At 41.0% G+C, this 21,814-nt stretch overlaps 1 protein-coding gene and 1 long non-coding RNA gene across 3 annotated transcripts in view; one reads left to right on the forward strand and one right to left on the reverse strand.

Annotated features, from left to right (window-relative positions):
- Positions 1-4,163, reverse strand: part of Rnf180 (ring finger protein 180) — a 176,796-nt gene extending 172,633 nt beyond the window's left edge. The window contains exon 1 of one of the 2 annotated variants that reach the window (XM_052743238.1): positions 4,004-4,163. The gene's annotated coding sequence lies outside the window, so the exon portion shown is untranslated. Of the gene's footprint in view, positions 1-3,708; positions 3,965-4,003 lie in introns of those variants that run through there. The other variant, XM_052743237.1, reaches the window with a different exon arrangement.
- Positions 4,164-4,190: 27 nt separating this feature from the next.
- Positions 4,191-21,814, forward strand: part of LOC128113493 (uncharacterized) — a 129,113-nt gene continuing 111,489 nt past the window's right edge. The window contains exon 1 of the long non-coding RNA XR_008219498.1: positions 4,191-4,284. This is a non-coding gene — a long non-coding RNA (uncharacterized LOC128113493). The remainder of the gene's footprint in view (positions 4,285-21,814) is intronic.

Here is a 21,814-nt window from a genome sequence, read left to right on the forward strand (position 1 = left end):
TAAACAATAATCCATCAGTTCCCACAGTACAGAGCAGTAGCTAAGAGACCAAGGGCTATTTGTCCAGTTTCCAGATAGGAAGAGGTCCTGTGTAAAGGAAAATGTCACAGCAGGGGCAGAATGGAGCCTCTTGGCCTCTATTTATCAGCAACTCCCTACCGTGCGGCAGGAGCTAATATAAGGAAATTCCTCCCAATTTACAACTTAAGAACCATCTGTTTCATATGATCGCTTCCTTCTCACTTCTGTGCTTTAGAAGACTTTTAATTTCCAAACTTATGTTTTGTTAAAAAGACTGGCAGGGACTAGCTTAGGCCCCTTTCTATCCTTCCAACTTCAGCCAAGAATACAGCATTTCTTTAGAAGAAGCAGAGACCTGAACTCTCATCATATGGCAAATCTGCCAGCTCCTGCTCTTGGCCTTCCCAATACTCACAAGTGTAAGAAATGAATTCCTACTCTTTGTAAATTACCTAGTTTCAGTGTTTTGTTATAGTCACACAAATGGATATATATATATATATATATATATATATATATATATATATATATCTCACATAATATATATAGTATGTAATATAATACATATTACATACAATACAGTATATATTACACATAATATACTTATAACTATTTCAAGCCTGGAAAATTGAATAAAACAAATATCTATGCTAAGAGGTATTAAATAAAATGTAAAGGACACCACTGTCAAAATTGAGCACCCGTGCTAGGCCCTAGGAGATAAAGCATTTTGTCCTTATGTTAGACTGAAAATATAACATGGAACCAAACTCTGGCTCTAAGTTATTAGAAGAAATTATAGTTTCACTGATAGGAATTTCAAGCTTCTTCTATATGAAATACATTCTCAGCCTAACACTGTTCTGGTAAGATATGTGATCTGTGTAAACAAATTCTATTTTAATGTTAAAAACAAAGTCAGTGCCAGAAAGAGGCACCAATAGACTGAGTCAAATTAATTCTTCTCAAAATATTTGACAATGTATAAATGTACACACAGGTATAGAATTTAAGCTACAAGTAAGCATTTCTCCTCTTAGGGTAGCCGTCCAGAAAGGCTGCATTCTGATACTGCCATTATTTAAAATTTTGCATTTTGGCTGTTCTGAGGCTTGAACTTGGAGAGTTCACACATGCCATAGCATGCACTGATCTACTTCCCCAAGTCCAACTTGTTTTCCAAGTTGTTCTTTTAAATTGCCTTCATGGTGAGCAGCTGTAGGACACTGAAGGAAGAACTTCGTGAGACAGCCATGCCCAAAACCATTCTTCCAAACTCGGCAAATAAAAGAGTCCTCAGGCCGAGTTTGTTTCTTGATTTAGCAAAACACTAAGGCAAATGCTTACAAAGGTAATGACACTTTTATGTTGACTGCAAAATGACTCAAAAAGTCAAAATAATTCTGGAGAGCAGCGGTCCGATTCCAGTAAACACTTGGCCTCCTTAGGTGACCGTCTCTTTGAAAACTTCAACCATACAGCATGTTTAGGAGAGGAAAGAATTTACTAACTGCACAGTCACACTGTGAAGATGAAAACCAGCACCCAGTTCAAATGATTTTCTAGGTATGACTTCATTCTCCAACTATTCCTCTTTTTCCCGACAGCTGAGTGGAGGTGGTTAAAGGAAAGAGAACTGTGAAGACTAGGCAAACTGTCCTGTAAAATCGGTGTGGTGTAGTTTCAAACTTTAAGTAAAAATGTTTAGCTTTATGCTCCTTGCTGAAAAGGCAGTATATGAAATAAATAATACAAAGTATTATTACACATGGAGGAGTGTCATAAAATATCACAGAGGCCTATTAAAAATGATTACCAATTCTCTGCATTACTTGCCTGGAAAAATTCCTGCGTGGTATATGGGACTTACTTATTAAATGGGACTTACCTATTAAAAAGAGTCTGAGGACTGCCTTCAGATACATTCATAAATGTTCTAGCTAACACTACATAGAAAGCAAGTCTGACTTTTAGATGAGAAACTTTATTTTAAAAGACCAAATATAAATGAGAGGAATCTTGAGCAATAAAAGATCTATTTATAGAACAATTTAAAGGCAAATCCAGGGAACCTGGTTAACTGTTGAAAGCTGTGGGGAGATAAGAAATCAACAATAGAATATGCATGCAATTACTGTATAAGTTAATTTTCATCGAAAATGACGTTTCTCCTAAATGTTCAATCCTTCATGAGTATGGTAAGCTAGCAACCTGTCTCCATGCCACTCATTTGTTAATGTTGAGGATCTCTGCCGTGATCATCACCAAGTGTCTCTGGGCTGCCAGGGGTACTATGCTTAAACAAGAGAGCAAAGATTGAACATAGGCACGATGGAGGCTTTCTGCTCTATACTAAGACTCTCACGGTGCTTTTCAACCATGGAAACTACTCTACTTTCAGAAACACTACTGCAGGAGTCTCAAAGGATCCTACTCTGTTTTTAAAGAATGATCTTTAGCAACGAGCAAAATAAAACAGAACCTGTCTTAGTTAGGGTTTCTATGGCTGTGATGAAACAGCATGACCAAAAGTAACTCGAGGAGAAAAGGGTTTATTTCATCTTACAGCTTGCAGTACATCATCCAGGGAAGTCAGGGCAGGAACTCAAGGCTGGAACCTGGAGGCAGGAACTGAAGCAGAGGCCATGGAGGAGCGCTGCTGCCTGGCTTTCTCCTCTTGGCTTGCTCCATTTGTTTTCTTATGGTACCAGGACCACCAGCCCAGGGGTGGCACCACCCACAATGGGCTGGGTCCTTTTACTTCAGTCCTCAATGGAGAAGATGCACCACAGCCTTGCCCACAGGCCAATCCGGTGGTGGCATTTTCTCAACTGGGGGTTCCTCTTTCAAAAGGACTCTAGCTTGTGTCAAGTTGACATAAAACGAGCCAGCACAAAACCTCACCGGCACTCTCTCAGCACAAAATTTCGCTTGGAGCTGGGAGAGCATCTGGATCATTCAAAGCAAAGCTCTGTCAGGCAAGTTCTAATACCAGCTTCCACAAAGCCTGCTTCGTTTTGATAGGATCACTTTTCTTCTTGGGTGCCCCAGCTGTCTGGTCTATAAAATGGGATAATAAGTAACCTGCCCACACCATGCTCCTTTGAAGTTACCTAATAAATGCTATTATAGGTGCACTTAAAACTATTAGCTGCAACAAAAATATTGAGGGTTATCTGGAAAAGCACAGGGTAATAGCCACATGTTACTGCTAATTATCAAGCTCATAATAACTTCCCCCCCTGGGGACCGTGGGCTCCCCAGGGTCCAGATGCACTTCAGAGCTCGCTCATCACCTCAGCCTGGCAGAAAGTCTGCACGGTCCGGGACTCAGGGCTGCAACAAAAGCAGCTGGCACGCCAGGACTGAAATGCACCAGACAAAAGAAAGTGGGTCGGTGCGGAGCGGGGCGCCGAAGGGGGTGTGCGCCCTCGCCCTGGCGCTTGGAAACCGGCCGGGGACCCGCGGCGCGCAGCCCCCGCTCCCACCCTCCGGGCTCCTCGCCACGCCCCCGGCGCCGCCGCCCCACCCGGCTCCAGACCCCGGCCACGCCGGCCGCGCCGCTGCCCAGGCCCCGCCATCAGGTGCGAAAGTTGAGCCTCTGCTTGTCACCTGAGGCCGGCGGGAGGCGGCGGTGCGTCCAGCCCCGGGTCCCCGGGCCCACGCCAGGCCCAGACCCGCTCTTACCTGCGTCCGCGCCCCGCCCGGCTCCCAGCACCCACGGCGAGGCCGGCTCCGGAGACGGGAAGCGACAGGAGACAAACCCCGCGGAAAGCGCTGGAGCGGCCCCCGCAGCCCGACCCCGTGGCCTGGGATTCGGCGCCCAGCATCCGCCTGCGCGCCCGCTCCGCTTCTCCCACGAGCCGCGCGTGGGCGGCGCCGAGCCTGACCCCGCGTAGACCCGCCGGCCGCGCAGGCCCCGCTCGCACGGCCCACAGGGGCCGTGGGAAAGTTTCCCCCCCGCCTGTGCTCAGCCCCTTACCGGAGCAACCAAAGTCTGTGCTTTCTCCCCAGCCTTCACCTAGCGCCTCTGGAGTGCAGACTCTAAGCTCTGTGCTGCGTCTGTTCCCAGCTTAAAATCGGCAGACGTCCTGATGGCCACCCCTCCTCATCCCTGACTCTAAAGGTGGCACCGCTACCTGGGTTTAGTTTTCCCTCCTGATGTGTCTCTGTCGCTTACCTTCTGGTGACTGGGGTTCCACCCATGCGCAACCGAGATTAACCGCTAAAGAGATCTGACTCTTGGCAAATTACAGTTGAGAGGTGAGTCGGTGACCAGGTAAATCAGGAGTGCTATTCAGGAAGTGAAGGGGCCCTGTGGAGTAAATGTTTACTAGTCAGTCTATAAACTTTAGATTCGGGGCAATTAAAATAGCTGATCAAAAGACTAAGATTCCGAATCTTCAAAGCATGTTTGATAAATTGGTTTCGGGAATAGGGATCGAAAGTGGAAGGAAATCCCCCAATATATCTTGCTTTCACTGATAAGTACAAAAGTTTACACTTGCCTGGAGTGTCTTATTTGGGCTTTCCAATGATTTCTCCTTCGGGAAGTGAAATAACAACCAAAACAATGCTGGGCTCGGTGCTCACACTTGTGAACCTGGTACTGATTAGGGAGGCCAAGAGAAGAGGATTGTCGGGAGTTAAAGACCCACAAATGCAACAACACAGTTGAAGGGCAGCCTGGGCTTCAGCATGAGACAGACCCTGGCTCCACTGCCAAACAACAACAAAAAACCTTCAAAGTGAAAGAGACAACAAAGTCAATGTCATCACACACACACACACACACACACACACACACACACACACACACACACACAATTACAGATCAACATACCAATGTTTCGGTGGATGTTAGACAAAAATCCTCGACAAAATACTAGCAAAGGAACCTAGCATGCAGAATGACGAGGTGTGGTTTATCTCACAAATCCAAGGGTGGTATAACATACAAAAGTAATATAGTATCCCATTTTATGAACTAAAGGACAATAATGAAATGATCCTCAACAGATGAAGGGAAGGCTGGTGGGTCACTAAAGAGTCAAAAGACAGGAAAACAGTAAACTGAAAAATTATTACAGACTGCTTGGGTAGAGACGGGCCTCTAGAGCTGGGGAGACCATTAATTCTAAGAGGGATTGAAGTTTTATTTGGATTTAGGGTGTCCTGTCCAATGATTTCCCCTTCTTCAATTTTTCTGTTGTTCTGAAGGTGTCTCAATTGCAGTCAGGGATTGCATCTCTTCTGTGTAATTATTGATTTGCGAGCGTAAGAGTGAGCTCCCCAACCTTCTCTCTCCTTCATGGCTTGACAGATATGCAGAGGCCAGCCACATGTAGGGGAAATGAGTGACATTTGAGAGAAATGGAAATGCAATGCTGTGGACAAAAGCCACAAGGAAGTGGAGACTTACTGCCTATTGCTGGGGGCAGAAAGCCATTAACACACACACACACACACACACACACACACACACACACACACACACACCTAGACTTGGGTTTTTGATCTCCCCTTTCTCATATCCTGTAGGACCAATGCCAGCCTCAAAACATTTGACAAAATTCAACAATACCTTTCATGATCACGCACAAGAACAGATAGGAATTTCCTCAACCTAGGAAAGGGTATCTGTGAGACACCCACTGTTCACACCATAACCACTTAGGACAGAATGGTTGCTGTTAACTAAAATCAGGAAGAGGACAAGCACACCTATTCTTGCCACTCCTTTTCAGTATTGCAACTGTAGGTTTTATCCAGGGCAACTAAACAAGGGATTTTCAAATAGCTAAAGCCAATAAATCAAACAGAGAAAAATAATTGTCAAATACAGAACCTGGACAATAGTCCTGAGAACTGGAAGACAACCCACACAAGCTCTCAGCTCGATAGACAGAAGTGATCCAACCCAAACTGTATTAACTGTGAAATGGTAAATAACATGCATCAAAATAAATCCAAATAGCATCCAGCAGGGGAGAAAATAGAACAGTATGAGGATTCAGAAGCCAAAGTGACATTGAACTTCTAAAAACAAACAATACATGATAAATTCTGTGGGAAATTGTTTGCAGTACTGAAATTCATGAAGTGGGAAGCTACAAATATTTCATCTATACAAGGTCTTCAAAGTTTATTCCATACCCTCTTGCCCATACTATAACAAAGACGTGTAAGGGTTCTAATAAACGAACCTTGAAGGTCACATTCGAAACAATTAAGGCAGGCAAAATAGACACACCCTCACTATTTGTTCATAGCATAGTCCCATGATCTTTAACGTCCTGTATTATAAAGCAAAAAGGAATTTACTCATTTAATTGAGGCTAGAAACCTGAATAGGGAGGTTGTTGTGAATTACCCAAGGTAGATCAAATCTGGCTTTAGAAACAAAACCTTTCTCTGTGTGGAGTCAGAAAGGTGAGATAATAGGTGATTTCAAAGTGTTCTGAAGCCTGAGAGGGACTGACCTTCCACTGGAGGAAGTAGCCATGTAAAAAACAGAAGGTGGGCATGGGCACCTTCTAGAAGGAAAAATATATTATTTAGCCACAGTGTCAATGCCTACTTTTCAAAGAACTTTTAAAGGGCCTTGCATTTCATAAACAGCCCCGAAAGAAGAAACATGACCAATGTCTTGATGTTTCCTAATTAAGGAATATAAATCCAGTTAGCTTTGCCCATGAAGTCACAGAATAGTCAGAAATGATAGGGTGACAGTTCGGCAAATCAAAGCATAGGATGCCCAGTTAAGATTGAACTTTGGAAGAATTGTTGCCTCTGAATTCCCACACTCCCTCCTGGAGGAAGAGGAAGGTTCAAAAGACCCTGGAGCTAATGAGACTCACCAGATGCAGGAAGACCAACAAGACTGACTGGGGCTCTCCCTAGCTATAAATGTACCCAACAATCGCTGGGAGAGGAGGCGCTGGGCAGGAAGCTCCAAGGATGTCACTATGCTGGGGTGAGAGTGTTTTGGTGAAGCAGCTACCCCTGTTCCTATAAATCCTCACCATTGGTGGTTAATGACTGTCAACCAGACAGAGTAGAGTCTAGAATCACCAAGGAGACAAGCCTATGAGCATGTCCATGAAGAATAACCTAGAGTAGGTTATGAGGAGAGAAGACCCTCCCTGAATGCAGGCAGCACTGTTCCATGGGCTGGGGTTCCAGACTCTACAGATGAGAAAGTTAGATGAGCATTCACCCTCTCTGCTGCCTCACTGTGGGTACAATGTGACCAGCTGCATCAAAGGTATGCTACCAGGACTTCCCTGCCTTGATGGGCTACATACTCTCATTGTCAACTGCTGGTCCCCTTGTAATGCGAAATGAAGAAATATTTTCCCCTAACAAATATCTTAACAAATTCACAATAGTACAATAGTCTGATTTTCCAATATTTTAGGGAAAACATCTTACTCTTTAGCAAAAGGGCAGAAATAACTTTATGACTACTAGACATGGGATAAGTAAATGTGGTTTAACTATTAGACTATTGAAATTAAATATTTGCCAACCTTACTTCTCATCTCATAGTGGCTAGCTGACTGCTTAAGCATTCTAAATTTTATATATAATAATAGCCTTTGTACAGTCATTCATCAGTATCTAGGATGGAGTGTTCCAGGGTTCCATCAAATACCCAAACCTGGGAAAACTCAAAATCCTTGTGCAAAATTGTGCAGTATCTCCATGTATTCCACACATATCCTCCTATACACTATTAATTTTTTCAGTTCTAGGGATTGGATCCTATGCATGGTGAACTAGCATTCTACCACAGAGCTACATCTCTTTTTTCCTTCACTTGTGTTATTTTGAGACAGTTTCACTAAACTGCTCAGACAGGCCTATAACATGCAACCCTCCTGCCTCAATCTTCCAAGTACTTGAGATTACAGGTTTATGCTACCAAGCCTGCCACCACAGACTTCTTTTTTAGATTTTATATAATTTTTTATGGGGTAGTGTGCATTTATGACTCAAGGTTCCCAGGGAGTCCAGACAGAGATGTTGGATCCTCTGAAGATAGAGTTACAGCTGATTGTGAATCACCTGGTGTGGATGCTGGGAGCTTATTTTCTCTGCAAAAGCAGTAAGTGCTCACAAACACTGAACCATCTCTCACAACCACTGAACCACCTCTCCAGCCCCAATCCCACACAGATTTAAAATGGTCTTTAGATTTGTTATAATTCTTAATACAATGTAAATGTAGTATAAGTAGTTGTTACATTGTTTAAGGACTCTTGACAAGAAAGGAAACCTTCCCTTATAAACACAGTTTTTTTTTTTTAATATTTTCTGGTTTAACTGAAGATTGAATTTCTTGGAATGGGGTCTTGGTAGCTGATTTTGAAGTTGATGAAACTGTGGACAGGGATGGGCAACCACACTGTCTGATTGTTAAATTATATAACCTCTGTCTTTAGTTAAAATTCTCAACCAATGCTAGAAAAATATTCTTTATAAGCCTAACACTATGTGCCATAATCAATCTTGAGTCCTCAGCAGGATATTTACTTGCTTTGAAGACAGCAGGCCGTTCAAAATAAGAGGTTTGATGTAATGGTATTGATGGGCATGAAAGACAGATTTTTATGAATGCCAAAGTTTGCAGTTGGGACAGATTCCTGCAACAAAAGATAGAGTAACAAAAAAAAAAGCTGTTCACTTACAGGTGCAGTGCACATTTTGAAAGAAAGGCAGTTGCAGTTCAAGGCTGTGGTGTACAAGTGTGCCGTAAATGGTGTCCCAGCAAAGAAAAATACACTTTAGGGAGGTGACAAAGGAAAACAGCTCCAGGCTTTAACAGGTGAGCAATGGACATTATGTTGGTAAATTGTCATGTGCTGTTCCAACCTATTGAGAAAATAACTCAGGAAGCAGAGTTGCCACCACCCCCATTTCAGACCAAAGAATATTTGTCTCAAAGTGTCCTCCAAGGCTCCTAGGCTTGGGATAAGATGCCAACTAACTCTTTTAACAGGGAGGAGAGAGCAACCAACTAAAGAACACAAGAGTGAAACATTGTGCTCTTGAGAACAGCTAAAAGGTAAACCATTCCTGACAAGTGTAACTATTTATCCCGTGGGTGTTACTATTTATCCCGTGGGGTGAAAAAGAGAAGCTAGGGGTGTGGGCACGGAGGTTCAGCAGTGAGAAACTCAGTCATGGAAAGACAGCCCTATCAAGAACTCCAGCTGCCTGCCCAAGCTTCCCCAGTGAGTTTCTGTGGGATGCAGTGAGTGAGCATCAAATCTGATGGTGTTACCTTTGTCTGTTATTATTCATTCTTTTACATGGAAGCGATACTTGAGGATACATTCTTGTGAACTCCAGTTGACTTCCTTCCTAACTTCTGTTAGATGTTTTAAGCACACAGTTTGATGATGCTCTGCTATCTATTATCTGTCTGTCTGTCTATCTATCACTTGCTCTTTATTCTTTAGATTTTGCTTGCTACAAAGCAAACTCACTCATTCAAAACCACAAACAGCTATCATAGATCATTCTCTGGATTGTACAGAAGAGGTAGTAAAGTACGGGAAGGTAAATTCATGGAAATAAAAGCGGCTGACAGAGTCATCTGGTGCTGCTTTCTCTGAGGTGATAAGCAGGCATTGCATCTCTTGTATGGAACAGAATTCACATCCCGTTTGAAGGGAGCAAAGAGTGGAAAGGAAGATGTTTCATTTTATGAGTCACTGTTCTGATTTGGGAAGGGGGAGAGACTTCCTCTGCACTTGGATTGTTTTGAAATCAACGGTCTTTATATTTTGGGGAAAGTATTTCGGTTTCTATCAGTATCATTCATAGCAGAAGTGATATTTCAAATTTTGAATTCACCAGGAGAAAAGTAGAGAATCTTTGGATGGGTGTGGGAATTCTAGCACTTTTTTAAATCTAGAATGAAATTGTATTAAAAGACTGTGAGAGTTGGAAGAATAACCACATGGTATCCAGTGCAGCCAAGAGGCTCAGGAGAATGAGGAAGGCCATATGGATCTGCATGAAGGAGCACAGAACAGCAGAGATGTAGCTCTCTGAAGCCATGATGCCTTCCCTTGGATCCCAGTCTACCATTTCAAGTGTATAATCGTGGCATTCACATCTGAAAAGGGAAATAACAATGACACTTAGAGAGTTAGGAGGTTTGGGTGATTTTTTTCCCCCAAGTGGAGTGCTTTGAAAGGTTACCTGGCACATATTAACCACTTAGGAAACACCAGTCATTGTTAGTGTAAGACATAAATCATTATGGTCCATTTCCAGGATGAGGTACATTCAGAGATCATCAGAGCATCACAGAGAAACAGGAAATACTAGGCACTATGTTCCCTCTCTGGTAGTTGCCACCTGCTTTTCTAGTTCATCTAGGGTTGCAAAGTCACAGGCAGTCTGCTACATGACTGAGCTCACATGTCAGAAAAGGAGGGAACACTAAGCCCCAAGATTTAGATATGGCTTTGTGTCTTGAACAAATAAGATATGGAGTTTGGGGATGGGACACCACTAGACACAGAGAAATGTGATTAGGAATATCAAAGCCATTATTTTGAGCCAAATCAGTGTGCCAACCATTTTTACCTTTTGTCCAGGCCAATACTCTATGTCTGCAGAACCAAAAACAATATGCCAATTTCCATGGAGGAAAACTAATAAAATACAGTGGCCTGATTCATACAAAGTCAGATTAGGAAATTAAGAATGATAAAGGGACAAGGGACCATGACATGAAGAGGTCATGAAAAATTAGTTGGAAGGGCAATCTGTGGAGCCTAGGTTTGACAGAACAGCAAGAAGGCCAGAGAGACACTAAGTTAACCTGAGTGTGTGTATATCCCTGCAGCTGACTAGTCTTAAAGCTAGAACCAGAGCTACTGAAGAGATTGTCAGTGCTTATAGGTAACCGGCTGGAAGACAGGCGAAAAGAGCTTTCCTGAACTCTGCTCTACCTTTATGAACAGTAGGAGTTAAGTGGACACATTCTAAAATGAACTGGGGTCATATGACATCATAAAAAGGGGAATTTTCTGATGTTATCATTGCAGTTCGTCAATGACTACTAGAGTAAAGGCCATTCCATCCAGTAAATCAGGAGCCCTATTAGCATCATATTGTTACTGCATAAAACTTAGATGTATAACATATATTTTTCTTTTTTTATTTAGCTGACAACTGTTTTTTTCTTTAGTTAAAAATAGATTCTTCTACAGTATATCTTGATTACAGTTTCCTCTCCCTTTACTCCTTCCAGTTCCTCTTCACTTTCCCTCCTCTCCATATCCACTCCCTTTCTGTCTCTCATTAGAAAAAAAAAAAGCAAAAAAAAACAAAACAGGCTTCTAAGAGATAACAACCAAACATGACAAAATAAAATATAATAAGATAAAACTTAAAACTTCATATCAAAGTTGGACAAGGCAAACCAACAGAAGGAAAAGAGCCCCAGGAGAAGGCACTAGAATCAAAGACCCTCTCATTCACATAGGAGTCTTACAAAAATACTAAACTGAAAGTTATACTGTATTCATGGAGGACCTGGTGCAGACCCATGTTGGCCCTGTACTTGCTGCTTCAGTTTCTGTGAGTTCACATGACCTTGGCTCACTTGATTTAGATGGCTTTGTTGTCCTGGTGTCCTCCATCCCTCTGGCTCTTACTGCCTCCTCTTCTGCATGGTTTCATGGGCTCTGAGGAGAGGGATTTGATGGAGACACTTAGAGCTGTGTGTTCCAAGGTCGCTCTCTGTGAAATGTCTGGCTGTGGGTCTCTATATTTGTTCCCATATGCTATAGGAAGAAACTTCTCTGATGATAGTTGAATATGGCACTGATTTATGAGGATAGCAGAAAAAAAAATAGGAATCATTTTATTGATTTTTGCTTTTTAGACCAGTAATATTTGGTTTTACCCTAGGTCTCTAGGCTATCTGATCTCTGGTGCTTGTTCACCTAAGCAGTGTTGGGTATGGGTTTCATCTCATGGAGTGGGCCTTAAGTCTAATCTGCTATTGGTTGGTTACTCCCACAAGTTTTATGCCACCATTGCCCAAGCATATTTTGCAGGTAGGAGAGATTGTAGATCAAAGATTTTGTGGCTAGGTTGGTCTTGGTGTCTTTTTTTTTATTTTATTTATTTTATTTTTGTAACTTGCAGAGTACTTTCCCATACCAAAGACACTAAAAGATGGAGGTGGAGGTGAAGGTTCTATGTAGGCATCAGATCAACCTCTTCATGTTCAATGAGTTATGTGTGTGCTGTCTTCAGCAATGGGACCCAGCTATCTGTTTGCAGAGAGAAACCTATGAGCTTGGCAACAGCCTAGGATATTTGGGGATTTCCATGGGACTCCTTTGGCCAGCAGCTCAATTGGATGTAACTCAGTCCTGGAACTGGAAGCCCTGTTCTGTAACAAGAGATGGCCAGTTGAGACTCTATATCTCCCATGATTAGAAGACTTCATTAGGATCACCTTCACATATTTTAGGAAGTTTTGACTGCACTATATTTCAATACTACCCATCAAATGTCCCTCAATTCCAGCTGTCTCTCCCCACATTCCCTCACTTACCCTGATCTTCCCTCTGCCTCCCTACCTGATCATCTCATTCCAGTTCCCACCTGTCCCCAATCCACTTATAAAATATATTCTATTTCCCCTTCCCAGGGAGATCCATGTGCCCCTCCTAGTTCCTTCCTTTAGACCTGACCTCTCTCGGATTATGAATTGTAGCTTGGCTATCATTTATTTAATAGCTAATATCCACATATAAGCAAATACATACCATATTTATCTTTCTGAGTCTGGGTTACCTCGCTCAAGGATGAATTTTTCTAGTTGCATCCACCTGCCTGCACATTTCATGATGTCAGTTTTTTAAACAGGTGAGCAACAATCTATTGTGTAAGTGTACCACATTTGCTTTATCAGTTCTTCTGTTGAAGACATCTAGGTTGTTTCCAGTTTCTGGCTATTATGAATAAAGCAGTAATAACATGGTTGAGCAAGCATTCTTTGATAAGATGAAATATGCTTTGGGTATATGTCGAAGAATGATCCAGATCTTGAGGTACATTGATTCCCAACTTTCTGAGGAACCACCATATTGGTTTCCATTGGTCTGTACAAGTTTGTACTTCCACCAGCAGTGGAGGAGTGTTCTCCTTATTCCACATCTTCGCCAACATAAGCTGTCATTTGTGATATTGATCTTAGCCATTCTGACAGGTGTAAGATGAAATCTCAAAGTGGTTTTGATTTGTATTTCCCTGATGGGTAAGGATGTTGAACATTTCTTTAAGTGGTTCTCAGTCATATGAGTTTCCTCTATTGAGAATTCTCTGTTTAGATTTGTACCCCATTTTTAAAAATTGGATTATTTGGGTTTTTGAAATCTAGTTTCTTGAGTTCTTTATATATTTTGGATATTAGTCCTCTACAAATGTGGAGTTGGTAAAAATATTTTCCCATTCTATAGGCTGCAGCTTTGACTGAATGTATGATAGTGTCCTTTGCATTACAGAAGCTTTATAAATAAATAGTGTTAGTGTTACTGAAACTCAAGCCAGAATACATTTATCAAGAATTGTCATTCTTCAATCCTTAAAATACACTAATAGACAGCATTTCTTGCAAAGGAAAAAAAGCATAATATTTTGAAACTACCAAATAATATTGAAATTTATGAGTTTAAGCATCATGATCTTTGGCAAAAATTACATAATAACTTTGACACAATATTTCTTCAGTTCTAAAAATGACTTACTGTAAATAATACATTTTAATCAGCTGTTGTAATTATTCAATACATACAGTATAAAAAGTCTTTTAAACAATATAGTCATTATATTAATTTCTACTCCAATTGTTTATTATTGTAGCATGTCAATTATCATAATGATCATTAAGTAGAGATAACATTAATTTAAGAATAACAGTCAAGGATTATATATTTTTAATACTAACCCTTCATTTAGGTAGTCTCATTCAGATTATTGACACCCAATAATGAGAGTCTGATGCTCATTACCTTACCTTGTTAAGTTGATAATTCAAAGTGATCTTACATAGAAAACTCATTCATTTAATACAGACTATTACTGGTTTCAAAGACACCACTTACCTCTTCCATCTTCAAATACTATGGGCTCCGTTCCACGTTTGTTGTTTCATTTCAGAACATAAGTGATTGAAGCATTTTTTTATCAGAAAGAATGAGAAGTAAAAAGAGGGTAAAGCTTGGTTTGTATGTGCTGCCTTCCTAAAGTAAACTTCATAATACTTCTTCCTCTAGCTCACTCTGTGAAGACAGCAAGCACTGAATTTCAGACTGCCATCTACTCTCCCTACAAAAGACTAAACCTTCAGGGTATCTTAGCATTTAAAGTCATGGTCTTAAACACCATGAAAACACAATCTACAGATTTACCAAAACATCAGCACTTGCATTGTCTGAATTATTTCATGCAGCTCTTTGTGGATTTCAGTATTATGAATGGTTGTCTCTCCTGTCCTTTGTTGAAGTAATCCCAAGTTTTCAGTTTAATAATCTCATCTGCTAATTTTAGTGCTAGCTACTTGGTGAATAAAGAAAACTATATTGTCAACTCCTTGAAGAAAAAGGTATGAAACTTTCTCAGATGGAATACAACTTGTATGGCAAAGTTCTCGATTTATTGTACCCATGAAATTGGGCATTTGTATTTGACAGTTGTATCATTTTGAATATATACAATCAATTGGTATGAAAGACACTGATAATGATATTATTTGATTCTTTCACTAAGTGCCTGTGCCTTTTTGGAAAAAAAAATAGCTAAACTTGCCTGAACTAAACATGATGATAGAACTTAAAGTCCAGATGGTGTCTGAGAAACGAAGTATACAATAAAGGTTAGGCCTATATTTTCCAGACAGTACCCACTACTCACTGGCCTGTTTGGCTTCAGCTTTGTGGGAACAGGAAAATATCAAATGATTGCTAGTGCATTGTCATTTCTGATCATGTGAAGATAAGTTTTTTTTTTTCATTTTAAGATCTGTACTACAGAAATACTATATTAAGGGGAAAAACTCTTTCAAATTGTATGAAGTAATGAATAGAATTCACTTCCATGCAAAACACTGTAGTGACTGTGAAAACAACAACAAAATAAAGGGGGAGTGCCCTGTGCAGCCTGAGGCATTAGTGCTTGGGATGGAGGCATTACCATGTCCATCACCGATAGCAAATTGCAAAGCCATGTGGAAACATGAGCACAGGAGCAACCCAGGACCCATGGGTACAAAGGCACAAAATACTGAATCACTTGGCAAGGTATAGAGGAGTCCTCCATTTCCTGGACCAGTACCAAGCATTCATTGCAATAGCTTTTTTCTGGTGGTCATATTTCTTTTTTTTTTTTTTTTTTTTTGGTTTTTCAAGACAGGGTTTCTCTGTGTAGCTTTGCACCTTTCCTGGAACTCACTTTGTAGACCAGGCTGGCCTCGAACTCACAGAGATCTGCCTGCCTCTGCCTCCCGAGTGCTAGGATTAAAGACGTGCGCCACCACCGCCTGGCTGGTCTTACTCTTTAATCACACTGCACTTGCCATCTATGCAAAGAAAATTATCTGAGTTATTAAGGTTTTCAACAAACACAGGATTTTAGTAATCCTTATAAAGTCACATTTTGATATTAAACATATTTTTTGTCAATAATCAGATATTGCACTGGTACTGGAGAATGTAGGGGTTAATAAAATGATTTCTACTCCCCTGAAAGTAATACTGTATTATAGAAGTGAGTCAAACAATTGTCCACATGAAAGTAAAATCAAAGTAACATAAAGTAAGAACACAAGACAACATACTAGGATTTGAATGTGGGAGCTCAGTGAGTCTTTCTAAGGAAGCGATGATTGAGATGTGTCTGAAATAGAGAATGGGTTTTTGGTGAATTGAAAGGCTACAGGTGACGTCAATGGATGATAGAGTCTATGCCAAGATCCTAGTGCTGGGTCATAAGTGGTAAGTTTAATGAACAAGGGTGACACACACAGCCAGAGTGAGAGTACTATAAAATGAGACGGGCAATGTATAAAGAGCTTCAATAGGTGTGCTAAATATTTTGTTCTTTGGCTCTACAGTAGTAAGATTTCATTGAAGTGTTAAGCAACTTAGTGGACGCAGTAGGGTTTGTGTTTTCAAAATCTCACTCTGACAAAAGTGTGGAAAGCTAAAGTTAAAGATAAACTCTGGCATACTGGGTAGGTGGGTACTCCAGTAGTCTGGAGAAAAAAATGCTGGAGTAATGACAGGAAAGGAGTTACTTTCATATTTGAAAGACCCGAGGGAACAAATGGGCAGGGAGGGAAAGCTGATGTCTATGACGGCCATGTTGCTTCTGGTTTGCATAACTGACTAGTTGGGAGTAGCATTAAAATTCAACTAAGGACACTGGAAGAGAACCAGATTTTAGAAAGGAAGATCAAGTATTAGATGGCAGATATGAAATCTGAGGTCCCATGGGGTAGTCAAGGGGGAGAAAAAGCCAAACAGGCAGGTGGAATTGTGAGTTTGTGCGGTCATTAGCGTTAATTGTCAACCTGATAGAATCTAGAATTACCTGGGAGATGCCTCTTGATATGCCTGTGGGGGTGTCTTGATTGCAGTCATTGCGGTGGGAACACCCACCTAGTGTGGGTGGCACTGCTCCCTGGCTGGGATCCTGAATTGTGTAAATGGAGATGTGGAAGCGAACCGCAGCACATTCGTTCATTTGCTCTCTGCTTCTTGATAGAGGATGCACTGTGGCCAGCTGCATCAGGCTCCTTGCACCCTGAGCCAGAATAAACCTTCTCTTCTTTAGGTTTATTTCATCAGAGTGTTTCATCTCAGCTATAGGACAAGAAACTAAGGAAGGCTGGAATTCAAATGTGTGACTGGCCATTTGTGTAGCTGGTCACCATTGTATTGGTTTTGTTTTGGGAACAAACTTAACAATATTTTAAGAACCCTGGTTCTGTCCATTTGGGAGCATTTGCTGCTATTCCTGTGTTTTCTGTTTCCTGGAGTTTGACAAGATGCTTTCAAGAGTTTATCCTATTTGGTTACCAATAGATAGGTGAAGATTAATCCTAACCAAGAGCATTTGGAGCCAGATGTGGTAGCTCACCCCTGTGATTCCAATCCTGAGGAATCTGAGGCAGGCAGGTTCTGCAAGTTCGAGGCCAGCCAAGGCTACATAGTGAGTTCCAGGCCAATCTGGGCTACAGGGTGAGCCCCTGTCTTTAGGTTATCTAAATATTTAACTTTTTGCAGCTCCCGATACCCTGTTATTTTTCTTAGTGTACGTGTGTTTCTTAATTCAGCTATGTACTTGTGGTGGTACGGCACACCTGGAAGATGAAACCGGGTAGCTAAAAATATAATTGGAAAAAAAAAATGAAGAAATAACACATTTTCAAGGCACCAAATGTTTTCAATTTTACTGCAAAAACGACTAATGGGAGAAGACTGTAAGCCAACCATATGCTTTTAACACTCCTTAGACAAGCTAGTCAGTTCCTGTTGAGGATTATGTGTTTGCTCCATAAAGAACTGTGGTGTTTCTCATACAAAGCATGCAGCTCCCTCTCCATTTCCCGTTTAATATCTCAAATCTCCGTCTCTCCCAACTCAAAGCTGGATCTGTATGAACGTTTGTAAAACCCAAATGTCAACTCCCTGCTCCTCCCTCAGTGTTTCTCTATTTTCACAAGAAATGAAGCATGCCAAGTGTTCTGCATTCTGTGGTTTTTATGGATTCCTTAATGCCACACATAGTAGTTTGCTTTAAAAATCTAGGGGATAAGGATGAAGAAATGGCTCGGCCGCAAAGAGCACTTACTACTCTTCCCAGAGGACCTGGTTTTAGTTCCCAGCATCCTCATCAGGCAACTGACTCACAGTTTCCCGGCTTCAGGGGATATGAAATCCTCTTTTAGCTTCTATGCATGTGTGTGTGCGCACGCACATGCACGCGCACACGCACACACACACACACACTAGTAATAATAATAATAATAATAACAATAATAATAATAATAACAACACATATCAGAGAAATGACAAATCACAGTTGGTTATCCCGTCATGAGTTGAGTCCTGTCGGTGTTCACTGGCTTCCCCTGTGTTCTTCCTTCTGTCACTTACCTCAGCCAAACCTCTGGCTGCTCTTCTTCTAGCCCCCTCTTCCTACAGTCTTTTCATCTCTTGCCCTCTCTATCCACTGCAGAACAGTGTAATATTTACCTAGTTCTTTAAGTTTTCACATCTCACTTTTCTCACCAATGAAAACCCCTCTCCAGGAGCCAGTGCCTATCCTTCCAGGAGAGTGGGAGATGATGACTCTTTTTACCCTGGGATATTTGAAACTCTTTTTTTATTATTTCTAAAAAATTTGGGCCATTTTCTCAGTGCTTCAGGGGTGAGTACATGAATGGACAGAAAGTTTGTTTTCCAGAGAGGCTGTTTCCTGAAGTAAAGACCAGGTAGAGATGGGAACAGATGTGAAATATGAAAGCTAGAAGGACGGAATTAGCTGACATGCTATGAATAAACATTCTTCTGTTTTGACAGTTTTATTGCAGAGAATCGAGTATTTGATTAGTAAGTGAGAAGAGAAGGACCATCCAGTAACCAAGTAATTAGCAAGGAGGAAAAACGGTGTGCCAGATATGTGTGTCGGTGTCTTAGTAAGTCTTACGGTTTAGAAGTACATATTGCAGAGTAAAATGTTCATAAAGGTTAGAATTTTATTTAGCATGTAGTTCTGGGGACTGGAAAGTTCAAGGGCATGCTGCTGGCATCTCCTCAACATATCGTGAGGGTCTTTCTGATGGGCCATGGTATAACAAAGGGCAAATTATGGCAAGACAACGTAGGCGTGCCAAAGAGATTTCCCTTTTATAACAGAGCCACCTGTGCAGTAAGTTAGCAATCCATGAGAGTGTTAATTCATTCATGAGGACAAAGCTATTACCACATAACCAGTCTTCATAGATCCCATTTCTCAAATGCTATTGACATATAGGATTACGTCAGTGCTTATTGACATCAAGGATTACATTTCTAACACCCAAAATTTAGAGGGTTCTTTCAAACCAGAGCAATTAGTTCTCATCTCTATTCTAGGACAATTGATTAATGATTTAAATCATAGAGATGCTTTTTTTGGACTGGAAAAACCAACCAGAATGACTAGCCTTACCATTGACTGAAACCATGATGTTTGGCTAGTAGAACACAGATGTGAAAGATTCTTCATTGGTGTTGGCAGTGGTATTCAAAGTATACCGATTATCAGAAAACATTGCACAGTATCCTTCATGAACCTGGAAAGTCCAGGAGATCATGCTACCTAGAGTAACCTGACCTAGGATATGCATCACATCCTGCATAGAGGCAATTTTGGAGATAGTTAATTTTCTGATATTATAAGATCATCAAAAGAGAATCTTAACTAGCATAGTGTTTCATCTGCATTGCGTGAGTCTTTCTTTCCTGTCAAGACTTGAAAAGACAAAGAATGTGGTGGCACTGAGTTCACAGCACAGTTAGTCACGTTTGTCCCTGCCTACTGTCCTTTCCTGTGTGTAGTCATGGGGGCTTTGTTCTGAGTCTTATTGTTGTGTTAGTATTCATTCCATCTACTAACAAGCTGTGTGGCGTGGACTTGTGCTTGCACACCTGTTTTCAAACGGATTCCTGCTGTTCACTGGAAAGAATGTAATAATCGTGAGTGGTTGGTTATGAGTCTCCAGTTTGTCATCAGCCTCTTTAACTTCTGATTTATTAAATCTCAGAACTAGAAACGAATTTTCAGAAATCAAAATAGACTCAAATTTAGCGAACAGCTTATTGTTAAAAAATAAGCAAAATTGTGGGTTGGAGAGACAAGTGTGGTGGAGAGCACTTGCTATGCAAACATGAAGGCCATAATTCAAATCCAAGTACTGCATATTAAAATGGGATCCCCGCCGGGCGGTGGTGGCGCACGCCTTTAATCCCAGCACTCGGGAGGCAGAGCCAGGCGGATCTCTGTGAGTTCGAGGCCAGCCTGGACCAAGTGAGTTCCAGGAAAGGCGCAAAGCTACACAGAGAAACCCTGTCTCGAAAAACCAAAAAAAAAAAAAAAAAAAAAATGGGATCCCCACCAAGACCTGCAATTCCAGCTCTGAGGGATCCTATGCCCTCTTCTGGCCTCTACCTATTTACAGGCACACACACTTGTACATTCACATGTATATTCTCTCTCTCTCTCTCTCTCTCTCTCACACACACACACACACACACACACACAGACATACTCACAAATAGATAAAAGTAAATAAATTTTAAAATAAACAGAATTCTAGCAATATGAGCTTAGTTGTTTAATTATCAATTTAACCTTTCATTTGAATGCTTTTTTATGTTTCGAATATAAATCTTTTCCTATAACGTCATGGGCTGACTGTTTAGTCCCTAGCCAGTAATAGTGCGGTTCATCCAAGGAAGTAATTCACTGGAGAATGCCAGTGAAAGAAGGTACCATTCTACCCTGTCTTGTCTCCTTTCTCTTGGCCCATGTGATGTGGACACCCACTTCTGTGGCACACCCCCTACCACCACCGCAATGTTCTGCTCAAGTGCGTGGAGGCAGAGCACCAGGAAACAAAATCGATCCTCCCTCCCTTGTTTTTGACAGATACTTATCATGGCAGTGACAAGAGTAACTAATATATAAAGGAGTTCTAAATAATTCCATGGTGCTCGGGCTTTTATTAGTAAGTGGTTTCAGAATTGGAATTCAGAGTTTTAAAGATCTATTTATTTTTATTTTATGTTTATGGCTGGTTCACTTACGTGAATGTATGTGAACCACATACATGCAGTGGCCACAGAGACCAGAAGATGGGGTGGGACCCCCTGGAATGGGAGTTACAGATGGTTATTAGGTGTCATGTGAGTGCTGGGAACCCAACCCAGGTCCTCTGCAAAGGCAGAACATGCTCTTAACTTTTGAGCCATTTCTCCAGCTCCTGGAATACAGTGTTTTAAAAACCTTACTGATAGTGATCTTCTTGTTCCAAATTAACATTTTACAGGTATTATCATAGTTTAGGGCAAAGAATAATCCGAAGGGGAATCCTCTTACAAATCCTCTGTGTGTTCCTGTGTGCATCTATGTGAGAAACTTTTCATTTCTGTATTATCATTGCAATTGAAGCAGAGCCCAAGGGGACCAAAGAGAAAGGGAGATAAAAGAAATCAAATAGAAAACTTCACCAAAAGGAAGCACATGTGATAGGAATTGGAGATGAGAGAAAACGGCCATGATCAAGCTGAAAAGTTACTGCTCATTGTAGTAGAGAAAATGAATTGTGAAAATATAAATCTAATGATTTAAAAGTATTAGAAAAATACTTTTTTCTTACTGGAAGGTATACTAACATATAGTGAGGATATTTACTGAGTATTACTGTGTGTTCTTTGAGCAAACAATATCTCATGTTTTAACTCCATACTGTTTAGCTCAGCATTAAAGTAATTGTTTTTTAAACATGAAGAGTCATCATAATGGCATGATAGTATGATTAGGTGGTAAGAAAATAACACATGTTTAGGTGAGGTGTGGTGGTGTGTGCTTGTACTCCAACCATTGAGAGGCTGAGACCGGAGGATTCTGAGTTCAAGAGGCTTTAAGGAGGGTGGGTATGGTAGAACACATGTACTATGAAAAAAGAGGAAGGCAATACAGATGTGGC

The sequence above is a fragment of the Peromyscus californicus genome, unplaced genomic scaffold, assembly GCF_007827085.1.
Source record: "Peromyscus californicus insignis strain IS unplaced genomic scaffold, ASM782708v3 Scaffold_18__1_contigs__length_77618521, whole genome shotgun sequence".
In the NCBI taxonomy this organism is placed as follows: domain Eukaryota; kingdom Metazoa; phylum Chordata; class Mammalia; order Rodentia; family Cricetidae; genus Peromyscus; species Peromyscus californicus.